We start from the raw sequence: 24,503 nt of genomic DNA on the forward strand, positions 1-24,503 counted from the left end.
GTGGGTATGTACGCTAATAAGTGGCTATCCATTTCATCTGGCAGTGTCAGAGATCAAATGTTTGGCCATCAGAGAATGAGAATTTCTCCCTGGCAATGGGGTGAATAGGAAGCATATGAAACAGACACATAGTCCAAAGAATTAAAAAACAGATATCCAAAGAAATATTGTACAGAAGGATTCATAGCAGCACTGCTCACAAAAATGGAAACAACCTAAACGTGCACCAGGAGATGAATGAATAAACAAAATGTGATATGCCCATGGAGTAGAATATTATTATTCTATTAAAGGAACAAAATACTGGTACATGATATAATGTAAATAAACCCCCAAAACAGGGCTAAATGAAAGGATCCATACAGGCAGGGATATAGCTCAGCAGTGCAGCGCCTGCCTGGCAAGCACAAGGTCCTGAGTTTGATTCCCATATCAAAAAAAGAGAAAGAATTCATACAAAAAAGTTCACATACTGTATGATTGAATTTCATGAGAAATTCCGAATAGTTATATGCACAGAAGCAGAAAGGTTATTGGCCGCCAGGAGCTGCAAGAAAGGAGGAGGGGGATTTGCTTACTTGCACAGGTTCTACTTGAGGGAGGTGATGAAAATATTTTGAGGCTGTAGAGGTGATGGTTGCACGTATGTAAATGTACCAAATGCCACTGGATTGAAGAATTTAAAATGGTTAATTTCTTACAAATTTCACCTCTATAAAAACTTCTAGTGGTTACTTGAACAGAGGAGGCAAGCATATAAATTTCTGGAATTAGTAAGTTCAGCATTATTTTATGTACTCCTGTTGTTAGTTATGTAAAATAACAATGTGTTCACCTCTTGAATAATTAAGAAAATAGAAGGGTATCGTCAGATAAAATCCACTGATCAGTCCTTGTAAATTTAACCCAGTGAGGTCCTCAACCCCAAATATGTTAAGCAACAGATACTATAAATAGACCCAAAAATAATATTATTTTTTAAGAATGTGCAATGTGATAAAAATGTTTAGAAGAAAAGACCTCCCCTTGATGTTTCTAATGTCCCTCGCTGGAACTTTTTGTGCGTTCTCTGTCACATGGGTTCATAATCCTGGAGACCTGTGTAGGTAAATTCGACAATGTTCACACACAGTCATGCTGCCTTTAGAAGCTAAGGCAATGTAGGTGACATGCCATGTGATTTCTATTGATAAATTACCAGGCCTTTGCGCTTCAGATGGGGTTTTCAGAGGTCGGTTTCTTCTAAAGCTGGAGCCAGATGGCATAGTTCTCCCTTTTTCTTAGGGATTTTTACTTCTAGTTTAATCATCCAAATATACCTTCAGAGATCTTATTTCCTACACCCTGGGTAAACACACATTCATCACAAAGGACTTTTGGGAAAGCACCAATCAAAGCAGAAAGCAGCGTTTAATGTGTCTCGGCCCAGGTTTATTGAATCTGAATCACTGGGTGGGAGGCCAGCAGGCCTCAGAGTGAAACGATTTGAATTTTCTCCAGTCACTTGGTAGGTGACGCTCCCGTGTGGTCCACTTGGATCCGTGAAATCATCGTGAAAAGTCCTGCTGTTAACATTCCCGTGGTCACGTACCAAATATTACACGAGACACAATTTCAGACACATCCATAAGCTTGGGGAAGGTGCTGTGGCCTGAGGCTCAGTTTATAGCTCCTTTTCACATTCTCTCCCCTGATTTTTGATTTGTAGTTGTAACTTCAACTGGGAAGAGGAAAAACTGCTAAGGCTGTAGGGCCTTCCAGAATAAACCATCACCAGCAGCTGAGGAAGGAAGAGGCTTATAAAGTCCCACAGAAGTCATTTACTTGGACTTCCTGCTTCCCGATGATCCCTTGGGCGGGGGTCTGAAGCAATGATGAAGAGCTTAGGCGCGTTAGGAGGGCTCTTCATGCTTTTTGGGTTGACTCCTGTTCATGCCAGTTGTAAGGAAAAGGGGCATCTAGAGGAGGCAATCATAAGCACTGGGGGTGCTTTTCTAACTCACTGTTGACTTTAGTGGTTTGTTGGATCTTGTGACCACTTGCTAACCCTTAGTAATGGCCAGGTTGCAGTGTGACATGGCTTCATCCATCCATGTTCACCACGGGTCTTCCTCTTGAGCCTATCCAATAAGCTCAAGAATCTGTTTGATATTCCTGACTTGTGAAATATTTGCAGGTGTATATTTTCTTTGGTCTAGAGAGACCGGCTTGCCACTTTGCAGACTATGAAATCCTTGTGTTGACTCACAAAGTCAGGAGAGACTTCCAGAGAGGGAGGGGAGGGCTCTCACAAAGGTCTGCAGGTGCTGGCCATGCGTGGTGACGTCGGCACAGTGGAAGGCAGCTGTGTTCAGCTGCGAATGATTCCTTTTTTGAGTTGAGACTCTGAACAGATTCTTGTGTAGTTATTCATTCTGCCCTGGCACTTACCAGCTATGTGATATTAAACTTATCTGTCTGTGTGAGTATGGGATAATAAACTAGCTTCACAGGTTTTTGATGAACATTAAACAAGACTAAAAATCAACTTGTTAGCAATTATAAGAAAGTTATCACTGAAGTAACTGCAATGTTGTTTAAGAATTCTTCTAAAAGCCTAACATACCAGGGTTAGGGTTTGGGTTAAGGTTAATAGGCTCAAATATTTTAACTCAAAAGACAATTTTAATGGAAGCACATGATACATATTCCAGCTGTGTACAACCAGTACCAAAGCTTCTCTTCTGTTTTTCAGAATTCCAGCTGCTATGCTTGGAAATCCTTTGAAAATGTGTTCATGAGGCATGTTGGTAAAGTTTGATTTCTAAAAAGCCAGGGAGATCTTAGGCTCAGAGCTTCTCAGGAAATATCTCTGATGTTTTCCACCCTCTCAGGAAATGGAGCCACACAGAGTGAAGGAATTGGCTCAAGCTCTCACTGTGAGAAAATACACAAATAGAAACAAGAAGTCGTCATCCGTTTGTTGGGGACTCCGATCGGTGAAGGGATTGAAAGCTGTGCAGCCTGTTGTTTGGAGCACATATGTTGCTGACAGTTTTCCTTTTTTAAATTCTTCAACAGGGCTGATAGCCTGCACCACAACGCAGCTCCTGGTTAGAATGCCTCGGTGGCCTCTGCTGAATAACTGGGAAATCCATCCTCACGAGCTCACTCTGGGTGATGACTGCCCCGTCTCCCTCGTGCAGCCTTTCTTCTTTCGATTCCATTACCTTGTATCTTTCTGTGGCATGAGGATTTACGTAAGAGCACTTACCGTTGGAATAGATGACGTATTCTTTGTTTTAGGGCCACAGAACAAGGACTAAAACTGAGCTATGAAGTGATTCCTCATGTAAGATTAACGCCCCTTTTCCATCCTCCTCCCCTGTGTTGTGAAATCCAGCTCCAGGGAAACACTTATTGTTAAAACAGATTTTTCAATCTCTATTGTTTTGTTGCTCTCCATCTAAAACTTCAATGTACATAGGGCATGTCTGGTTATATTGCTCGTGTATTAATAAGAAGAGACAATTTTTCTTTTCTTTTCTTTTTTTTTCTTTTTTTTTTTTTTTTTTTTTTTTTTTTTTTTTGGTCTTTTGGAGACTGGGTCTTGCTATGCAGTTCAGGCTGGCCTTGAGCTCACTTTGCAGCTCATGCTGGTCTCGAACGCTCAACCATCCTCCTGCCTCAGCTTCCTGAGTGCTGGGATTACAGACATATGCCACTACGCCTGACTGCAAGTCAATTTTTCTGAGACCGGAAAACTTTACTTTTTTTTCCTTCAGTGAATTTGCTGCTCTGTTTGGTGACGGCAGCTTGGCTTGCCCTTTTGAAAGCATACCCCCCCTCTGCTGGGTGCAAATGCTTTGGGTGGGTGGATTAGATTTGTGGCTTCAGGCACATGGCCCCACTGGTTCTCTAATGCTCCATCTCTCCTACCTGAAATGATGTCAAACACATGGCAAGCATGTGACTTAGTACACAGTTGACTCAGCTGTCACAGCCTGATTAGTAAGATGTAGGGACTTGAATATTTGCTAAGTGCATGCAAAGGCTGTGCCAGTTTTTACTTTACAAAATCATGCCTAGGTCAAGTGAAAACTGCCTGAGGCTTTTTCTGGGATATCTAGGGAAAGAGGCTCACACTTTTTAATTGAGATTATAAATAAGTAATTTTAAGTAGACAGATATTGAGGTTTCCAGTTACCACCCAGGAAGGGAGAAATTGCCTAAAAAAGGAGGAAACTCAAAAAGGACAAGATATAAAGTTGTAAGGGCAGGAAGAGGAACAGGTACCTGATAATGTGATTTGAATTCTATCCTCTGCCTGCTCCTCATGTCGAGTTACTCTCCAGTAACGTTCCTTTTTGTTAGAATGCCAGTTAAATTGAGCATCTTTTAATGGATAATAAATGTTGTCCTGTATAATGCTCAACCCTATCTTACTGTGGATATTTTATTTGCTTTTGGATAATCCGAGGTGCTAACAAACATTCCTGACTACTATGTTTTATAGATGTTAAACAGTACACGTAAAGATGAATTGTATGCAAATATCAATCCTGTCTGAATGCTCAGAAGAGTTAAATGCTGTTGTTTTGGGTAGTGCCTTATGTTTTAAAATTCTAGACTGCAAATTCTAATTCGTAGCCTGTAAATAAAACAGACACACGTTAATTGGTTTTCACTCAATGGTATCCATACATTTGAAGATAAATACATGAGCAAAGTTCTTATTTTAGTTACCTTGCTGCTCATATGTTTTATCAAATTTTATTGGTACATTTTGGATATACATTATGATCACATTCATCATAGACAATTTTTAACTGTACATGATATAGCTTTTTTTCCCATTCTCCTACCCTCCCTTTAGTTGAATGGACTATATTTTACTATAAATAGTAGCTTATGCCTGTAGCTGACATCTATGGTCAACGGGCCAAAGGCATCTAGCCTCCCGTGCTTGCATGTGAACTTTTATTGGAACAAATTCACTTTTAGTTATTACGCATAGCTATCTTCATGCTACAAAGGTGAAATGGGTTCAGTGATAGAGACCAAGTGGTTTGCCAAGACTGAAATAGTTACTTTCTGGTCAATTTTAGCCATGTTTTTTCAATTCCTGCTTTATATTACCTTCATTTTACTGTAGAAAGCTGTAACCTTCTAAGAAGTTGTCAAGTATAGTATTTAGCCAAAATTTGCACTCTGTGTAACTTGGGTCCACCTCAGCCAGACCCTGATTCTTAAGTGCAAAAACTGAGCATGCAGACACAACCACAAAACAGATACAAACTCTCAGATGCAGACTTGTCGGCTGAAGTCCTTTTAGCCCTTAATTCTATTACATAAAGCATGAAGTAAAAATGAGGATCGCGTTGCTTTCATGGACTGCAGTGTAAAAATTGAATTGGAAGCTATTTGAAAGAGATAATAAAGATAACTGAATTTATACTCTTTATATTTTCAGGAACGGGATTCAGGTACAGTCATCGAAACTTCAATCACGTATAATTCGCCGTATGTAGATTTTTACGTCTACATCCCCATCATGTGTCTTGTTCCAAGGTAAGTGTTGTAGGCTACTGTGATGAAGGTCATCCGATGTTATTGTGGGCTGCTGGGTGTTCTGATCAGAATAGAATTGCTGGACAGTGTGCTGAGGCTGGGCATTGGGGCCGATCTGATCTACAGAATTCTGCTTAATTCAGGGAGTAGATCCACAAATAAATTCAGTTGGTTCTGGCAGTGTGTTTGCTACATGAGCAAATAAACCTCAGTCCGTGCCTGAAATTTGGGCAATGAAGAGAATACCCCAGGGCTTATTTGTTCCTAAACTTTCCTTTTCCGGGGTCTTCCTTTCCCTTGCCCACCTCTGCCTAGGGCCCCACACTTTTATGAGAGGTATTCAAATGTGAGGGTGAGACGAGAGATTAAAAAAATCAGAATCTCCGATATTTTAAAGCTAGAACCAAATGAGTCGGTTTGTGGCAACTTTCTATGGATATAAAAATTGAGAACTGCTGATTACCCAAGTTCTGCCCTTATTTGAGAAACCCTTTTGCAATGAGGTCGAGAAGCAGAGGGAGCTCTCTGCTGACCCAGGCTGAGGCAATCTGCCTGTGATCATCACAGGGGGCTGTGGGGAGGCCCAGCAGCGTGTCTGTTCTCTCTGCAACGGGAATTGCATTGCAGTCTGTATTTCGGTTATTCTCACTTTTGGGGAGACGCAGGGTTCCATGGCTGTGGCTCCAGATTAAACAAGTGGACTAACCTGTTATGTTATTCTTTAATAGCACTGCTGGTCCTTTTTATAGTAAATATCATCAAGTCATTATGTTTGGAGTTCTGTCAAATTTAGGTTTCCTCTCTTCCATGTTTCTGGTGCTGGACACAAAGGGGCTGGGGGAGGGCAGGGTTCAGCACGATCTATGACTCTCTTCTTTACTGCTTCCTGGAAAAATCCCTAGAACTCTGGCACCTGTGGGGAGATTACTCAATCAGGTTACCATAGACACTGCGGAAGTAGGCGCTCCCATTCTGCCTTCTCTTCCTGTTTCCCCGCTTTACCTCTCACACGTGAGTCTGCTGTCTGAGCAGATCTTTGGCAAGAAGAGTCTCCTGTTCAAGATGCTCTCAGTGACTGCGGGGTTGGCTTAAAACACCCTCATTTGGTTTCACTAAGGGGAGAGGACTTTTATGACGCTTTACTCTTATCACAGGCCAGTCATTGAAAGCTGTATGTCCAATCACTCATTGCAGACGTGGTAAGAGGAGTAGAGATAAACAGAACTTCAGAGCTGCTGATACTGATGACTGTATGAAATCAACTTGTGCTTCCAACTGTCATCTCTAGGATAATGGAAAGTTCTACTCAACATTCCATTAAAATTTCCTTCTGTTTTCTGTAAAACATATGGCTTTTTGCCTAAGGCAGTTGATTTGGCATCCTGCTACTTATTACCCATCTAATTTGGTTTCTATCCCTCCACCTCAACTCCTTCTCTACTTCCAAAAGTGTAATTTAGACAGAGCTCCTATATAGTTTTTCTTTTCTATATATTTCTTTCCTTTTGTTCAGAAGGTTGCCAATAAGCATTAAATCGAAAAGAGGTGAGCCCGGCTGTGAAAAGTTGGTCATCCAACCGATGTTGCCGCTGTCGGGTGGAAATGAATACTCGATCATCAATCTAAGGATGTCGTCTTGGTGACAGCATTTTCACTGTAAGCAGAAATGTTTACATTTATGAAAATAGGTAAGGGGTTAGTGAAACAATACACAGCACGTTTTGTAGATCAGCGCATGTTTGATTTTATCCCAGCAGTGTTGTAAACAATCATTTTTACGGTTATTGGATATGTTTCGTGAGCGTTTATTTTTTCTCTCTCATGTACTCAGTCAATTTGCAATTGCAACCCTGCCTGCCCTTTTACACTATCAGTCTACTTCGGCCAGACACCCCTCAGAAGTCTCAAGTTTGTAACATAAACAGAGAATGGACTTGTGAGTGTTCATGAAGATGGCAGTTGATATGTTTGCTAACTTTTTCATCAGCTTTCTGTTCGGGAAGAACTAAACGGCTATAATGCCTTCTACAAAGAATTATTCAAATAGACTCTAAAGTCTTTAGTATGCCAGAAGGTCAGACCTTTACTTTTCTTCTGATCTTCAGAATTCAAAATGTGAGACATTGTGCTCAGGTAAAATTGATATACATGCTGTTGGTTAACAAATGCTCAGCCAATGTTTTATAGCTTCTTTTATATGAATACATATAAAATATATACTATTATACTTGAGTCATTAAAATATTTAAATGATGGGTGAGGTGGCACATGCCTATCATCTCTGCATGCTAGAAGGATGAGGCAAGAGGGCTGAAAGTTCAAATCCAGCCTGGGCAACTCAGTGACTCAGCAAGACCCTGTCTTGAAAAAAAGGGGGTGTGTAAAGTCAGTACCCTCGCTGCCTTTTCCTGCCTTGTTGATTCTCAGTGTTTCCTTGGGGATATAATGCTTTCTTATCAGCATATGCAATCGTTTCTTTCCTTACAGAAGCAGTTTTCCCTTGTTGAGCCATACAAATTTTACTGCTTCCTGTTACATGGAGTAATTTGAACTATAAATTCTGGACAGTGATGCGATCCTACCAACCTTGGCTGCTTGAGGATTTCGTTGCTTCTTAGATGTGGAACGAACACCTTTGGGGGATCATCTTTGACCATTTCAGTGTGACCTTTTAGGATGAAAAGCTTGCCATCCTATCTATATTTGTGAAGTCTTTGGTTGGAAAAGGGCTTCTCCAGATTTTAAATTTGTGATAAAGGCAATTTTAAATAAACTTTTGCAATGGGTGTCTGTTTGCATTTTTTTGATGATGGCCTCAGTGCTTAGTCAAGGACAGCACAAAGCAGGAGGTGGCTGCATTCTGTGGACTGGCTTCCTTATCCTAATGGGCTTGGGGTGGCAGCGGGGAAGTTAGTACACTGTAATCTGATTTTCTCATTTACCCTTATTTTACTTCCTTCCAATGGTATGCGGAAAATACTATCAGAATTTCCTCTTAAATATTTTGTTCTTATGAACACACATTTTACTGTACCTATGAAGGGGTTTGGTGATATTTCAACACATACATATGGTGCAAATAGATCAACCCGTCCTCCCTGTAACCCTACTCTGCCCTGTTCCCACTGGCTGCTAACCGGGATTCTACCTCAAAGGTGGCTTTTCTTAGTTTCCGCGTATGAGGGAACACAAAGTTCTTGTCTTCTGTGTTTGGATCATTCCACTTAACAATGTTTTCAAGTTCTAGCCATTCTGCTGGAAATGGCAGGGTTCAATTCTTTATGATGAGTGATATCCCACTGCGCATACACACCATGTCTTCAAACATGTGCTGATTCCCACCTTAGAGACTGTGAATAGTGCTGCATGAACATGGGTGTACAGGTACCTCTTTGGCGGGCTTTTATTTCCTTTGGATGTATGATGTATACCCAGTACTGGGTTAGCTGGATTGTATGACCTATTTTTAGGGACTTCCATGCTGTTCTCCATAATGGCTTTACTGACTTACATTCCCAACTACCATGTATGAGACGTCCTTCCACAACCTTGCAAGCCCTCATTGTTTTGTTTTTAATGTAGCCATTTGAACTAGAGTGAGATGATAACTCGGGTCTGAATGATCTTCCTTGGTGGCTGATGCTGGGCATTTTTCATAGAGTCACTGATTGTTGGATCTCATTTTGATGGGTATTCAGATCAGTTGTTTATTAATTAATGGATTGTGTGGGTTTTTAAAAGATTTTTTTGGTGTTCGTTACGTGTTATGGCTATTGTTTGTCAGACGTACAGGTGACAAATATTCTCTCCCTTTGTATAGATAGTTTCTTTTCTCTGTTGTTTCCTTTGTTGTGTCAGAAGATTTTCAGTTTGATACGATCTCATTTGTCCATTTTTGCTTTTGTTTCCTGTGCTTCTGGGTCATCAGAAAAATTATTGCCTGTCCTAATGTCCGGAAGTGCTTCCCCTGCAGAATTTCCTTTGTAACTGGTTCGGAAGTAAACCCTTCAGTTCCCTTCTTCTGTCTTTTCTGTGTTTTGTTCCACTCTGCGTCACTTTCCTTTTCTGTGGAGCAGTCATTTCAAGTTGGGTTGAGAAGTTAGTTTTACCCATTTTAATCATCAAAAGGCTAGAATTTATGAAGGAAATAAAATCCCGGTTGTTTTCTGCATAATTTCTGACACCCAAACCCAACGTTTCTTGTTCAAAGTTCTCTTTAGAAGAAGCGGGTGACCAGGCAGCATTGGAAAATCTTCCAGAACTCAGATGCCCTTAGGGGCTCTTTGGGAACTGTTCACTCCTAATCTCCGGATTAAAGATTAGTTCACAAGAGTTACAAGGACAGGGGCCATCAACACACTGGTCTTTATTCCTGGTAAAGTTGTTGAAATCAGAGATTAATTGACTGGGTTAATGATGCTTCCTTTGAGTCGTTGCCCTTTCTGGACTTAGCCAGCTAGTCAGAAGGAGGAGCCCTGTCATGGTTTCCACGACAGAAGCTCCTGGGCCCATGCAGTTTCCAAGGCCAGCAGTAATACAGGCAAGTGAGCAGAGTGATTAAGAACATAGATTAATAACTGAAAACCCATCACAAAGCTTGACAGGGCCAACTGTGATGCTTTGAGTGTCAGGAAGGAGCAAGAGGCACCTTCACATTAAGCAGATTATAAAAGAGCATAAGGAGTGGTTTTGTGCATGCACATCTAAAGTGTGAGGGACACTGACAAATTATACTAACTGCCACAGCTGACTGGAATCATTTTTAAAGCAATAATTCTATAACCGTTAAAGAGATTATCAAAAAACCTTCCACAAATCAAGTTCTAAATCCAGTTTTCTTCATTTGATTTTACTAAACGTTTAAGAAGAAATTAATTTCAATCTAAAAATCTTCAAGAGAATTGGAAGACAGGAAATAATGACCACCTCATTTTTATGAGGCTAGGGTAATTTTGGTAATGCAACTTGAAAGGAATGAGGAAGAGAAATAACAGGCTGTTTTACCTGTGAGTATAGATATAAAAGTTTTAAACAAAATGTGGATACAACCTCCCACAAATAAGTAATACAGGATAACTAATAGGGTAACTAATCTGGTTTGTATCAATAATAAAATTTGGATTAAGTATTGGAAAATTTATGTTTAATCACACTATCAAATTATGAATGGTAGAATCATCTCAGTAGTGATAAAATTCATTAGTTGATAAAATGAGTAAGCAATGAAAAGAAACATTCTCAGTTTGGTAAAGTTTAAAATATCCTACATGAAATATCATAGTTTTATGGTTAAATTGTGATAGATTTCTCTGTGAAATGAGAAATAAGGCAAGAGTACCCACAACTATTATTTTTATTCAAATCTATGTTGAAGGTTCTAGGTTCATATGGGGAAACATTAAGGAATAAAAGATAAGATAGACATAAAATGTCATTGTTTAAATGTGAGTAGTTGTCTGTATAAAAATACAAAAGACTGTATAGATAAACTATTAGAATTAGTAATTTACAAAAAAGCAACTGGAATTTGCCAGCAATAGTAATAAAATAGAAAACAGGTTAAATAGAATGAGAATATCTAATATTTAGGATTAAACTAAGAAACTGTACAAGAACTCTAAACAGAAAATTATAAAACTTTTCAGACAATGAAGTTCTAAATAACTGAAGAGATAGTATGTTCATGGGTTGTAAGATTCATGGATTTTACATGGATTCTAATCTCCCCAAAATAAAAAAAATAGTTAAAATTTGACAAGTTGGTTAAAAATTTATATGGAATGGCAATAAGACACATCTACTCTCAAGTATAGAAAAAGGAGAATTTATTGCTTCACATGTAAAGATGAAGCATAAATTAATAATTCAGTTAGTATAATATTGGTAAAAGAATACACATGAAAAAGATTAGAGGCTGAAAGTAGACATGCACATACAAGTATGTAGACCCTTGATTCCTGACAAACAGACTGCAAAGAGGCAAAGGGAAACTATCAAAAATGGACGGGGACATTGAGATATTTATCTGAATAGGCAAATATCAAATACTCTATTTGGAAAAATTAATTCCAAGTGAATGAAAAACTCAACTATGAAGAGTATAATTGTAGAACTTTAAGAAAGGAATATTGGAAAATTCCTTCATGATTTTGGACTAAGAAAGACTGATTGAAGAACCAATACAAGGCACTTACCATGAAGAGTAAACAGTGTCCCAGCCTAGCCATAGCAGTGAGTTTAAGAAACTCCAGTCCCCAGCAGAGGCAGAGAATCAGAGGTCAGTTCCGTTTCTGTACCCTGGAAGTAGCACTTCAGTTATGTCACAATAAAAATACTCAGAGAAAGAACTTCTGGTTGCGGTTTCCAGCAATCATATTTCTATCTTTATGCTTGTTCCTTGCTGTAGCAACACAAAGTCCTCTACAATCTTATGGTTAATCTTGATAATACCCATCAGTGAGTGTCCCATACATTGATGATCTATGTGATAAGCTATGTAGTTTCCAGAGATAATTTATTAAACTCTTGCTATGGATACCAAGCGTCTATAATAATTGGCTTCTGCCAAAATACTGAGCCAGGTCAAATCATTATTCTCACTGGTTATCTCTTTCTCTCTCAGATTTCTGTAGGTCTCAAATTCTCTCAAGAACTTTTCCTTAGCAACCTAAAGATGTACACACTCATAATAAGTTACTTTAGAGAGAACCAGAATAAAGCAGAAAGCTCAGGCCATATTTGTGTGGATTTGTTTAGCTGACCAGCGCCCGCTGGAGCTTGTTTTTAGGCCATTGCACTGGGTTCACTGCACTAAAGTTATTAGCTGTCAGACCCAGAAAGAATTATTTTCATAAGCACTCAGAGTAATTATGTTAAACAATATTATTAATCAATCACAAATGATTCATCTATATTGTATACTTGAAGCTCCTCAAACCACAGCTTATAATCTTCCAACAGACATATGAAGTACTGCATAAGACAGCATTTCAGAAATACAAGATACCTGAAGTCATAATCAGGTGGAGGACTTATAGTTAGATCAATTTTTTGCATTTTCCCTGATTTTCTGAATCATGTTTATAATAACTTCAGCTGTGAGTGGTGAAGCCAAAAGCGTGCTGCGGGTTTTTCCAGAAAGGCAGCACATCTGTCCCAGCTGCCTATTTGAAACTGTGGTATTATTCCCAATTCTACAATATAATTACTTAGGATCATTGATTATAATGAGATACATGTCTGCTGGCTTGCACTTTCTGTGTAACTTAAACCTATATGTAGCTTTATTGTTTTTCTGTAGAAATATTTACATTTTTATTTATGGTAGATGTACTATATCTTGTCACTTATAAATAATAAATTATACCTGGTGTTGGAAATGACAGCTCATGGGCCTAAGTCATCCAGATTCTCATGCCTATAAGTGAAGTTTTGTTTTCTTGTTTCTTGGAATGTAAGGCCATTCCTTCAGGAGCTGTTATTCTACTATGGCAGAACTGAGTATTTTCAAGAGAAATTATGTGGCTTGCAAAGACTAAAACATTCTCTGCCCAGTTTGGCGAAGTTTCCTGACCCGTGATTTTCCCCATTTTACAAGTTGAGAAGGTAGAATCTACTCTAAAATTATCAAATGTGTAAACAAAGTTCACGTCAAGAGGCGGGCATAGAGACTACACTATAACCCAGGTCTTCAACAATCTGACCTTTACTCCCAAGCAGATGTGGCCGACCTGAGCTGCCTACACAGATTCAAAGCCAAAGAGAATGAGTTTGACAGGGTTTCAGGGGCTTTCCTAAACATAGGAATTTCATACTCAGCTCTGCCATCCTTCTCCTTCATTTGATGTGACAATTTCTGTATTTTTCTAAATCGTTTACATGCTTTAAGAGTTGTTAGACTTAACTACAATAACTGTCCTCTGTTTTTTCTTTTTTTGCTTCAGGATTACTCATGGGGTAGTATCATTGAAAGTTCAGTCACCTACGAGCCAGTATTGTCCAACTGGAGAGGCCACACAGAAGTAGTATGTGTGAAACAAAAGTAAGCCTAGCTTTCCTCAGCGGGAACAGTCTTGGCTACAGGGGTTTCTGATGAGAGCGGAGATGTTTTGGAGCCCAGAGCCAGTCTTATTGCTGGCATTCTGTTTAGTTGTTAGTAGGTAGAATATGTAGTCTAGAGCATATGCATACTTATATGCAGGACCTTTTTGATATATTTTATTCATTAAAAAAGGAGCCCATTATCTTAGCCTTCCCTTGTAACTGACAGTACTTTTGACACAAAGCCGGCTTTTTTGGTTTTTACAACCCAAGTGTTCAACTCTGCCGTAAATTAACTATCTGTAATACTGTACATATCAAGAGATGCTGGTAACCCTTGCTTGAGTGGGTTGCACACCATGTCAGTCATTGTCGGGTGACCCCCCTCCTAAGGCCTAAATTGGTCGTTGACCATGGAGCTTCTTATTCCTGTGTGACACACAGGTGACAAATATTGTTATAATTGAGAAATAACTCAAACCCATTTTTTTTGGGGGGGGCTGTAGAAAATCGTTTACCAAAGGTTTGAGAGCATATAATACTCTCCTGTACTCCTTTTGCTCCTCTTCTCTTAAAGTTTTTTTATTTATGCTAAGAAATTAGGTGCAAGATATGCTTGTCTACCACATAAACATATCAGTCTCCACTGTAGTTACTCAGTATGCTTAAGGGTTCATTTAAAAACTGCTTCAGTAATTGGTGGGAGTACTCAGTATCTCCCCCCCCCCAGGCCAGGGGCACAAAAATATACATTTAATCATTTTCTACAGACTGTGGGGTGAGAGGACTGCAGGTGTCACAGCTGGATCAGCAGTTTACTAAGGGTTTTGGACTTTGATACTGCTTTAGTTTTAGCTTTGTTTACAATAACGAATCCTGAAGTAATGGAAAGTCCTAGTCAACACTCTGTAAGGAACTTCTCCTTGTATATCTGTGATGGACAAAGAAATACAAGAAATACACCAAACTGTTGTTTTAAATGAAGTTGTTAAATTTGGTATTCTGCACATACAATCGAATGAAAACTCTCCAGTCTTTTGGTTTCTTTTTTTTTTGTTTTGTTTTGTTTTGTTTTTTTTTTGGTTTTTCTCCGGTGCCTGGAACCGAACTCACGACCTTGCGCTTGCCAGGCAGGCGCTTTTGCCGCTGAGCTAAATCCCCAGCCCCAGTCTTTTGGTTTCTATTCTCACATTCCCAGCCATTATAAAGTAACAGTAACATATAATCAGATCCATGTGTATGTTTCCCCGTCTCTTTATCAGGATGTTTTCATTCATCTTTACAAAAAAAGAGATGGTGCAAAATAGAGGTGGATTTGGGGAAGTAACTCAAACACGACTGGAAGTGACAAATTCAGCGACATCATCTAAAGGGAACAGTTTGGGAGACCGCCCAGAAATGTTACCTGGGTGAGTATTTTGACTTAGTATAGTAAATGTTTCCCATAGACTTATTTAAAAAAGGCATAGTTTCAAGGTGCCATTCACCACACATCGTGTGCCATGTGCCCAATAATTTCAGTTCAGGATTGTGGCCGTGCATTTAGGATGACAAGGGATGTACGTTGTCATAGTGCTTGTCATTACTCTTTCAAGACAAGTGTTGATTTCTGAGGAATCATCAATAGCTATTCTTGTTATCAATGTCAGGTTAACTGCAGAACAAAATTTTGATGACTATAACATGAATATAGGATGGAACTGGGAATTTACAAGAATTTACACAAATAGTAATATATGTGTTAATTTAAATATCTGCATTTCATTCTGCAAGGGCTAAATGCCTGCAAGAGCAAGCCCTTTTGAATGTGAGAGTGATCTCGAAGAATTATCCAAATAACCTAAAGCTTTTGAACTTCAGCATCCCAGAAATGACAGACTCTGTTCATTTTTATTTCAGGTGTCTGTTAACCATCTTCAATCAAAACTCAAATTACTATTGTCACACAAAATTTACATTTATTAGCCAGTAACTACACATGAATAAGGTATTCTTGAACCATGACAATCAATGATCTTTCACAATCCCTTTATTCCTTCCTAGTCATATATTTTGAAATATCTGAGGAATTTTTATGTAACCGTCTCCCATCAGTAATACGGCCTATTTCATTTCCTTCATTACAGAAGTGTCTTCTATGAGGGATTACAGCTCCTTATTGTTACAGGGAAGAATTAAATGATAAATTCTGATGATTAAGACAACCTTAAACTGGGGCTGGGGATTTAGCTCATCGGCAAAAGCGCCTGCCTGGCAAGTGCAAGGTCGTGAGTTTGGTTCCCGGTACCGGAGAAAAACCAAAAAAAAAAAAGACAACCTTAAACTAACCTTGATGCCAAGGACCCAAGGATTTCTCTACCTCTCAGAAGCTGGACTAATGCTTACTGACATTATCTTTTACTTTATAACACTGTTTTTTAAAATAAGTTGGTTCTACTGCACATGTTTATGAACTCTTTGGGAAGGGGAAAAAGTAACTTCCCCATACTTTTAAATTTGTAATAAAGATGATTAAAAGTTTGAATATCTGATTAATTATTTTTCTTTGAGCAAAGCTGAGATCCTGACACACAGGATAATTGTTCTGGCAGCTGTAGTTTGTGAAGGGCAGAAGTATACCCATTACCCAGCAATCTGGGTGGCAGCTAAGTAATTATTATACTGAAATGCAGGTCTGGTTCAGCCCATTCACTTCTCTTTCATAATGTGTGTAAAAAAGGTGAAATCAGAGTTCTCTCCTGAAGGCTGCGAATAGTGGACTATCCTATTTCTTACTTCTACGATTTTTGTGTTTTCCTTTTTTATATCTTCTTCCTTTTTTTTTTTTTCTTTTTGGTACTGGAATTGAACTCAGGACCTTGTGCTTGCCAGGCAGGTGCTTGTGCTGTTGAGATATATCCCAGCCCTCTTCTACCTTTTTTTTGTCATAGTAATTTCAAGTAAGTTTGGGAATTTGGATTCATCCATCTTCCTATGCAAAGGTCAGTGTTTTTTTGGAGAAGGGCAAATTCTACTTGATGTATAATTTTTTGACATTTTATACCAAAATGATTCTTGTCCAATTTCTTATTTATATATCATAAAAATTATAAAGCAAGGGATTGACAACATTGGAAAGTGTTTGGTAAAAATCATCTGCTTTGAGGAAGTCTCTTGAATCTCCATGCACGTTCCTCTTTGGATTCTAAATCAGTTCATGGAAATAACAAGGAACTCACAATCACACTGCATCCCTCAGCTCTTGCACAACATGTGATTATTTACCTTTTGGATAAAATGAGGATTTTTGGGAAAATCTGTGCTTTTTTTAGTCTTCACCAACCAATCCTAGGATGAGAACCCCGTCCCACAGGATTTACATAATGCAAAATACATGGGAGGAATAGTGTCCAAGAGAAGCCAGCAGAAATCTAGATGATGTGTGTTGAACGACTGCTTCCTCCTTCTATAAAAGGAGTGCGGACTCAATTCTCTTGAGAAACTGATCTCCAGAAACATTTCCAATGCAGCTCTTTCTTGAGTAGTAAAGAGTAGCTGAGCACATTCCCTCACAAACGCCTCGCCCTGCGGTCCTCTCCTCTCACTTACTTCTGAGTAGGATCCAGCTTGCTGAAGTTTTATGATTGCTCCTGTACATCTAGAGTGGAATCTGATCTTTTGCATCTGACAAGCTGGTGGATGAAGGCGTAGAGCTGCTGAGGGCTAATGGACCATACTTGAGAGGTATGGTAAGGTGCTAAGAGAGGGAAAGTGCTAAGAGCGTCCCTGTACTGCCCACTTAGAGGGCACCTGCAGACAGCTGAGGGTGGGCAGAGTCTTACAATCACTCAAGGAAGCCCAGCCCCTGGCTGTGTCGTGTCCCCTGCGGCCGCTTGTGACTTGGGGTGTGGCAAGGGTGAAGGGCTCTGTGCCCCTTGGCAGGTCCTTCCTCCTTTCTCTGTTGTTTTGGGATTCCTGTGGAGTGGCACCAGGTAAAGCAAGAAACACGTTTGGAGGATGGTGATATAAGGTGACCTGGTTGTTTTCCAAAACACTGTTGGGTGAAGACCTGTTTTGTTTTCTCTCTCCATAGTTTTTTTTTTCTTTTTCTTTTTTTTTTTTTGTGGTTTTTCTCCGGTACTGGGAATAGACCTCATGACCTTGTGCTTGCCAGGCAGGCGCTGTGCCACTGAGCCAGATCCCCAGCCCTGTCTCTCCATGGTTATAAGTGAAGAAGCAGGGTTGCCTTCCTCTAACTGCTTTAGTTTAAAAAGTGAGTGGGTTTAGGCTGTTCTCAAGCTATTTGCTTTGCTTACACACCAACCTCAGAGTTCCTCAGGTCTGGTTTACTGTATTTCATTAACCTTTTCTAATGATGAGGCCCATCGCTTATATAACTGGGGTTCATTTTATATAAGGGAATCAGGAAAAGAAAGGCTACTGCGGCCATAGATCTACGAGTTTCCAGAAAAGAGCGTGTAAACTCATAGCCTGCATGTGGGGTTTGACAGGTAGAAAGAAAATTACACAGGGATGAGCTGCTGGATTTGGATGGGTGTAGCTCAGATGGTTACAACCTCTATGCACGGAAGTCGAAAAAATCAACAACCCCAAGTACGGTTCTTGTTAACTGTGGTCCAGGAAAAGTTAGAGTGCATGTGTCTAATTTAGGCCACCAGAAGTAAGTTATAAGAATGTATTGCTCCTTAAAGTAAGCTGAGAGAGCCAGTGGCACACACATGCTCACCTCTAAGTCTCGGTGCCACCATCTGTAGTTAAGAGATTATCTCCGGTCTGCCTTTGCGTGCCAACCTGATGTCCCTCATCTCAGGCGGGGGTGAAATGTTTGCCAAAGAAGGCAGACAAACTTCCCTCCATCTGTAACTGTGTTTCTCTTCTGTCTTTACATGAGAATGCTCCTTTTCAAGAAGGGATGGTTTTTCCCTCCGGGGAGATCTGGCACCATCTAGCAGCCAGGCATTTTTGATTGCACAACTGGGGCTGTCATTGATCTCTCGTGGACAGTGGTCAAGAATGCTGTCAGATGCACAGCAACAAGTCCAACCTAAAGTGTCAATGGGGCTGAGGTGGGATACCCGGCTGTGGAGAGCTTACCTCTGCTTAAAAGTGCTTTAAGGCACGTGTTCATGAGACATTTTTTCTATGGAAATGCAGTGTCAGAAACTAGCTTGGTCCACAGCTGTTTGATGCAATCTTGCTTTCTAATCCCCGAAGATAAGGACTTCCTGTGGGCCTCAGAGTGAATCAGGACAAGTGGGGGGCACCCAATATCAAACGTCAAATCCATCGATATTCACTCTTTTCATAATGTGACCTGGCTTCTGTGTGGTCGGTCCATCTATTCATCTCCAAGACCTGGTTGTCCCACTTTGAGTTTGTTTGATTTTCTTCTTCCTTTCGAGATTTGTATCCTAATGTACTTTCTGTTGTGCGGGTCTAACTTCCCTCTGTCATTTCATGAGACCAAAATCAGGAAGTAGATTTAAGGGTGAGATCAAAAACGAAGTATTCTCGAGTTACATTCAATTAGTCTGGGAAATTCGGGAGTGAAGTGAGTTGGCACTCTGGTTCTTGCTCAAGAGTGCCACCAATCTATTTCCTGTGGAACATCTCCAGTTGTGGCCTGTTATACCTTTGGTTCTTTTACTGTAAAGAGCTGATGCTATGAAACTTGAATAGGTGGCTCTGGGAGAGGAGTCTTGCTTCCTATTTTTCTCTTCACATCTTTTCACTGGGTTTTGTTATAGTCACTGGTTGTTTTGCAGCTGTGAATGTGAGCATCTCTCAGACCAGCTGTTCTCAGACTGTGATGTATGAACAAGTCCTCTGTGGTTCTTGTTGAAGTGTGAAGTGATTCAATAGGATAGGGATGAGACCTAGAGTTTAGTAGTTCTAAATAGTGCCCAGGTGATCCTTGTGTTGCCTATTTATGGACCAGACTTTGATTAATTGAGCTTTAGATACATTACTCACCAGCTAGTGTTATTATTCCCTAAAAGAGAATAACTGATGACATGTAAGTCAAGAATTCATTGCTGTTCTAGTTCTCCCTTTTCTTTCTGACATACTTTTCTAAGACATAGACTTATAGTGGATAGAGAGGTACTGTCTAGATTCCACCGAGGACAGCCTTGACTAGTGGTGGCCAACACGACTAATCTCACTTGGAATCAGTGCCAGCCAGATATTAGTTAGTGGTTTGAGCACTTCATTTTTCATCTGGGAAAATGAGGAAATTATTTGTCCTATCTTGGAATCTCCTTGTATGAAGGAGAGAGAGAAGGAGAGAGAGAGGAGAGAAGAAGAAGAGAGAAGGAGTGAGGGAGAAAGAAATAGAGAGGGAGATAGATAGATAGATAGATAGATAGATAGATAGATAGAGAGAGAGAGAGAGAGAGAGAGAGAGATGGGAGACACATGGTCCAAGGACTCTAGACTCATGAGTAACAGAGCTTTATTTCATGTGAGGACAATCAGCTTAGGAGTCTGCTGTGGAGGAAAGCTGTGGTATGACATATTCTTTCATGAGTGCTTACTTAAGATGAATGTGTCTATATGTGGGTTACTTAGTTTATAATTCCTTTATTAATCTGCATAAAAGTAGGGAACCGATAATCATGATTTCTATTTTGACATGAACCATGAATATCGGGGAAAAGGACTGCAGGCTTGCTTCATTTCTACTCTAAATCTCACTTCTTCTTCTGCCATCACTACTTGTTTCTATCAGTATTTGTTCCTTATATAAGCAATTTGTACCATTAATGTTTCCAGCAAAAATACATTTTCCCCAAAAGTATCGAGTTTCTTGTTGTACTTGTGTGTCTGTCCTTTTTTAGTCACTTCTGTAATAAAGAGTGTCAAATTGTTCAGCTTCAGGTTTCCAGCCCAAATGAGCCCGCCCATTTTAAGCTACTGCCTAAAAACAGAAGTCTGCAGATCACTGTGTACTGCCAAGCGTCCTTAGTCTAGAGCTAGATAGATGTTTATTCATCCATAAATCACTTATTTGATTAAAATTCATGTTGAAGGCAAAATTCATACCATGCAACTGGCAATTAGGAGGAGAAGGTATGATTTTTTCAGGGAGAGATGACAAATATGTCTTGCATTGACTTGGGAAAATCGGGCTATTATGGTGGCATCCTCAGGTTAGTTTGAGAATATCAAACCTTGTTGCGCTAGTCTTTTACATAGTATTAGGATTCTGGTGCAGATTATTTTAATTTACTTATGCAGAAGATGGATGAGTATCTATTTTTTTTTAGGAAATTATCAATGGTTATTGTTTTACATATTGTTATCTACAAGATAGTTTCTCAGGAAAACAAATAGACAAATAATAGTGAGTTACAGACAAAAGAGGTAGGAGATTATCAATAGTTGTTGTACTATACTTTGGTATCTTCAAAGTGGCTTCTAAAGAAAATAAATAGAGCTATACATGAGTGACCTGTTGAATAATCATTCTCAATGGTTGTTTTAGGTGAGTGAGTATCTATCCAGATGGGAGGAATTTGTGGTGGAGTGTCTTACATAAAGACTTAAATGGCTTTATCTTAATGAAAGTTAACTGAGCACCTAAATTCTACATCATATTCTAAGTTCTAGGTACTGTTCTAAAATTTAAATGGCTTTTCTAATTGAATCATAAAACCATGAAAGGCAGGTAATAATTGCTGTAATACAATAATTGCATTGTGAATGAGTAAGATGGTTTCAAAGTAACTAAATAACCAACTTGTCTTTTGAGATGGATTTTTATAGCACTGTAAAATACAGAGCAAGGAAGTGTCTGCTGCCCTAAGTGGTTATTGAGCATTTGAAATGTGTCTAGTCTGAATGTACTACCTAGGGTTAAATGAAGTATACTTATAAAAATTACATCTTCTTGATGACATGATACTCTACACAGAAGACCCCAAAAACTCCACCAACAGACTCCTAGAATTAATAAACAAATTCAGTAGCGTAGCTGGATACAAAGTAAACACTCAAAAATCCACAGCATTCTTATACAAAAGCAACAAACACACTGAGAGAGAAATTAAGGAAACCATACCTTTCACAAAACATCAAAAACATTTAAATATTTAGGAATCAATCTAACAAAAGAAGTAAAAGACCTAGTCAGTTAAAATAACACTACTCTGAAAAAAGAGATTGAAGAGGATTTCAGACCCTAACACTCATCCAAAGAAAGAACCAATATTGTGAAAATGGCCATACTCCTAAAATTGTTATACAGATTTAACAAAATCCCAATGAGAATACCATTAGCATACTTCACAAATCTAGAGAAAACCTTCTTAAAATTCATCTGGAACCAGAAGAGACCCAGAATAGCAAAAGCAATCCTGGGCACCAAAGGTAAGGCAGGAGGCATCACAATCCCTGACTTGCAATTATACTACAATGCTACTGTGATATAATCAGCATGGTACTGGCAAAAAAAAAAAAAACCCAGAAAACCCCCCCAAAAAACAGCCACCTTATCTTTGACAAAGGAGCCAAATATGTCACTGGAAGAAAGATAGCCTCTTTAACAACTGGTGCTGGAAAAACTGGCTTGCCACATGCTGAAGACTGAAACTAAATCTATGCTTATCGCTATGTGCCAAACTCAAGTCAAAATGTACCAAAGATCTAAATACTAAAACAGAAGCACTAAATCTACTGGAAGAGAAAGTAGGTAAAAATCTTGAAGACATAGGGGTAGGCAGAGAGGTCATGAACAAAAACCAAACTGCACGGGAAATACTTGAAAGAATCAACAACTGGGATCGCATCTTATTGAAAAGTTTTTGCACATCTAAAGAAATCACCAGCAGAGTAAAAAGAAAACCCACAAATTGGGAGGAAATTTTAGCCAACTGTCCCTCTGATGAAGGACTTCTATTTAGAACATAGAAAGAATTAAAAAACATCAGCTCCCTAAAATTCAAGGACCCAATACAAAAATGGGTATATGAGATGAATACACACTTCTCAGATAAAGAAATACATAGTGGCAAGTAAATACATGAAAAATTATGAGTCATTTTAATACATGAATGATTAGTCATTCATGATATGCAAATTAAAACAACCCTGAGATTCCATCTCATCCCAGAAAGAATGGCTAACATTAAGAAATCAATCAATGACAAATGCTGGTGAGGCTGTGGAGAAAAAGGAACACTTCTCCATTGTTGGTGGAAGAGCAGACTGGTGCAACCACTGTGGAAATCAGTGTGGAGATTCCTCAGTAAACTACGATTAGAGGTCCTATTCAACCCAGCTATTTCCCTTTTGGGTATTTTTATCCCACAGCGATATATGTGCACCCATGTGTATAGCAGCACAATTTGTAATAGCTAAATCGTGGGAACAACCCAAATGCGTCTCAACTGAGGGATGGATAAAAAAGATGTGGCATTTTTATATAATGGAATATTATTCAGCTATAAAAAGATAAACTTGAGGCTTTTATAGGTAAATGGATGCATCTAGAGACCATACTTATAAGTGAGATAAATCAGAATCACATGTGTAAACATCGTATTGTCTCCCTAGTGTAAGAATCTGAAAGAGTAGAGTCTAAAAGATACAACAGGTATTTTGAAAGGGAAGGAAACTGCTCAAAAGGAAAGAACAACTGGGATGAGTGTAAAGAGAAAAGAAAGAAAGAAAGAGAAAAATCTGAATATATACACACAGGATAGCTAAGATAATTGTACTACTAACTTCTATTGTGTTATTGAAAGGAGCAGTTAATGTTTAGTTGTTTGATCAATCTTACATGCCCATATTTGTTTATCTGAGTAACCAATTTGAAGATACCAATATGTAATACAATAACCATTGTTAATTTCCTACCACCTTGTCTGAAATTCTGTATTTTTGTTGTTGTTGTTGTTTTATTTATGTCTGTGTGTCTGTTACTATGTTTTGGTTCTTTTATCTTTAAAATAAAAAAATTGTGTGCTTATTTTAAGTTTTGAATGTGGCTACTAGAAATATGAAATCCACACATGTGGCTTGCGTTATCTTCCTGACAGACCGCTCTGTTATGTCTTAAGGTAAAGACACACCTATACATTATTTTTGAACATTTTTAGCAGTGACTTCAGTGCGTTCTGAGCATCGTTTGACAGCCAGAACAAACAGACAGCCTTTTGGTAATAGAAGTGAGATTTGAAGATGTGTGTGTGGGACCTCACTGTTCTGTAACAAGGATGCTATCGCTCAACTGTGAATGTTCTTATCTTGTCACTTTTTGTGGGATCAATAAAATGGTAAGTGCTACGATTTTCACTCAAATTCATGTTGCACTTTTCTTCTCGGCTACAAAGTTCAGAGGTTTCTTCATAGAGCATCCACAGGTCATTAAAACTCTTGTAGATCAGTTCTCACATAGAAGTCGGGTTCTGGTCAGTATGATGTCAGTACTTCAGATCAGGGGTTTTAAAAAGGTGCAAAGTCAGAGCCCATGTCTTCCCAAATTTCCTGCCCTCACCTGTTGGAATTTTTATTTTAAAGAGAAAAAAAACCCAATAAAAATAATGATACAGAATTTAAAAACAAGATAATGAGATAAACAATGGTTAATATATTGAGTATTATTATCTTCAAAGTAATTGCTCAGATTACATGATACAGAAATGTATAATTGATCAAACAATAGAAGCACAAACTGTTTTTTCAATGAACCAAAAGAAATCAGCAGTGTAACTACCTTACCTATCTTTGGCATATAGGTATATATTTCCCCTCCTTCTTTTCTCCTTTCAGCCATCCCAGTTGTGCTTTCCTTTTGAGCAGTTTCTTTCCCTTTCGCAATATCTATTGTAGATTTTGGATCTTATTTACTGTTTCAGTTGCTTACACTAGGGAGACAATACGATGTTTACACGTGTGATTCTGACTTATTT

At 38.9% G+C, this 24,503-nt stretch overlaps 1 long non-coding RNA gene across 3 annotated transcripts; it reads left to right on the plus strand.

Annotated features, from left to right (window-relative positions):
* Nucleotides 1-6,508: 6,508 nt before the first annotated feature.
* Nucleotides 6,509-15,577, plus strand: LOC102015036. 3 transcript variants are annotated; one of them, XR_001231693.1, is made up of 5 exons: nt 6,657-6,749; nt 7,064-7,238; nt 13,494-13,591; nt 14,853-14,999; nt 15,490-15,577. It is a non-coding gene; the product is annotated as an uncharacterized LOC102015036 (long non-coding RNA). The 3 variants fall into 3 exon arrangements; XR_264428.2 differs by lacking the exons at nt 13,494-13,591; nt 14,853-14,999; nt 15,490-15,577 and adding an exon at nt 8,038-8,336 and having other exon boundaries at nt 6,509-6,749; nt 7,064-7,206; XR_264429.1 differs by lacking the exons at nt 13,494-13,591; nt 14,853-14,999; nt 15,490-15,577 and adding an exon at nt 8,038-8,336.
* Nucleotides 15,578-24,503: the final 8,926 nt, after the last annotated feature.

The sequence above is a fragment of the Chinchilla lanigera genome, unplaced genomic scaffold (assembly GCF_000276665.1).
Source record: "Chinchilla lanigera isolate Chin_1 unplaced genomic scaffold, ChiLan1.0 scaffold00110, whole genome shotgun sequence".
NCBI lineage: Eukaryota > Metazoa > Chordata > Mammalia > Rodentia > Chinchillidae > Chinchilla > Chinchilla lanigera.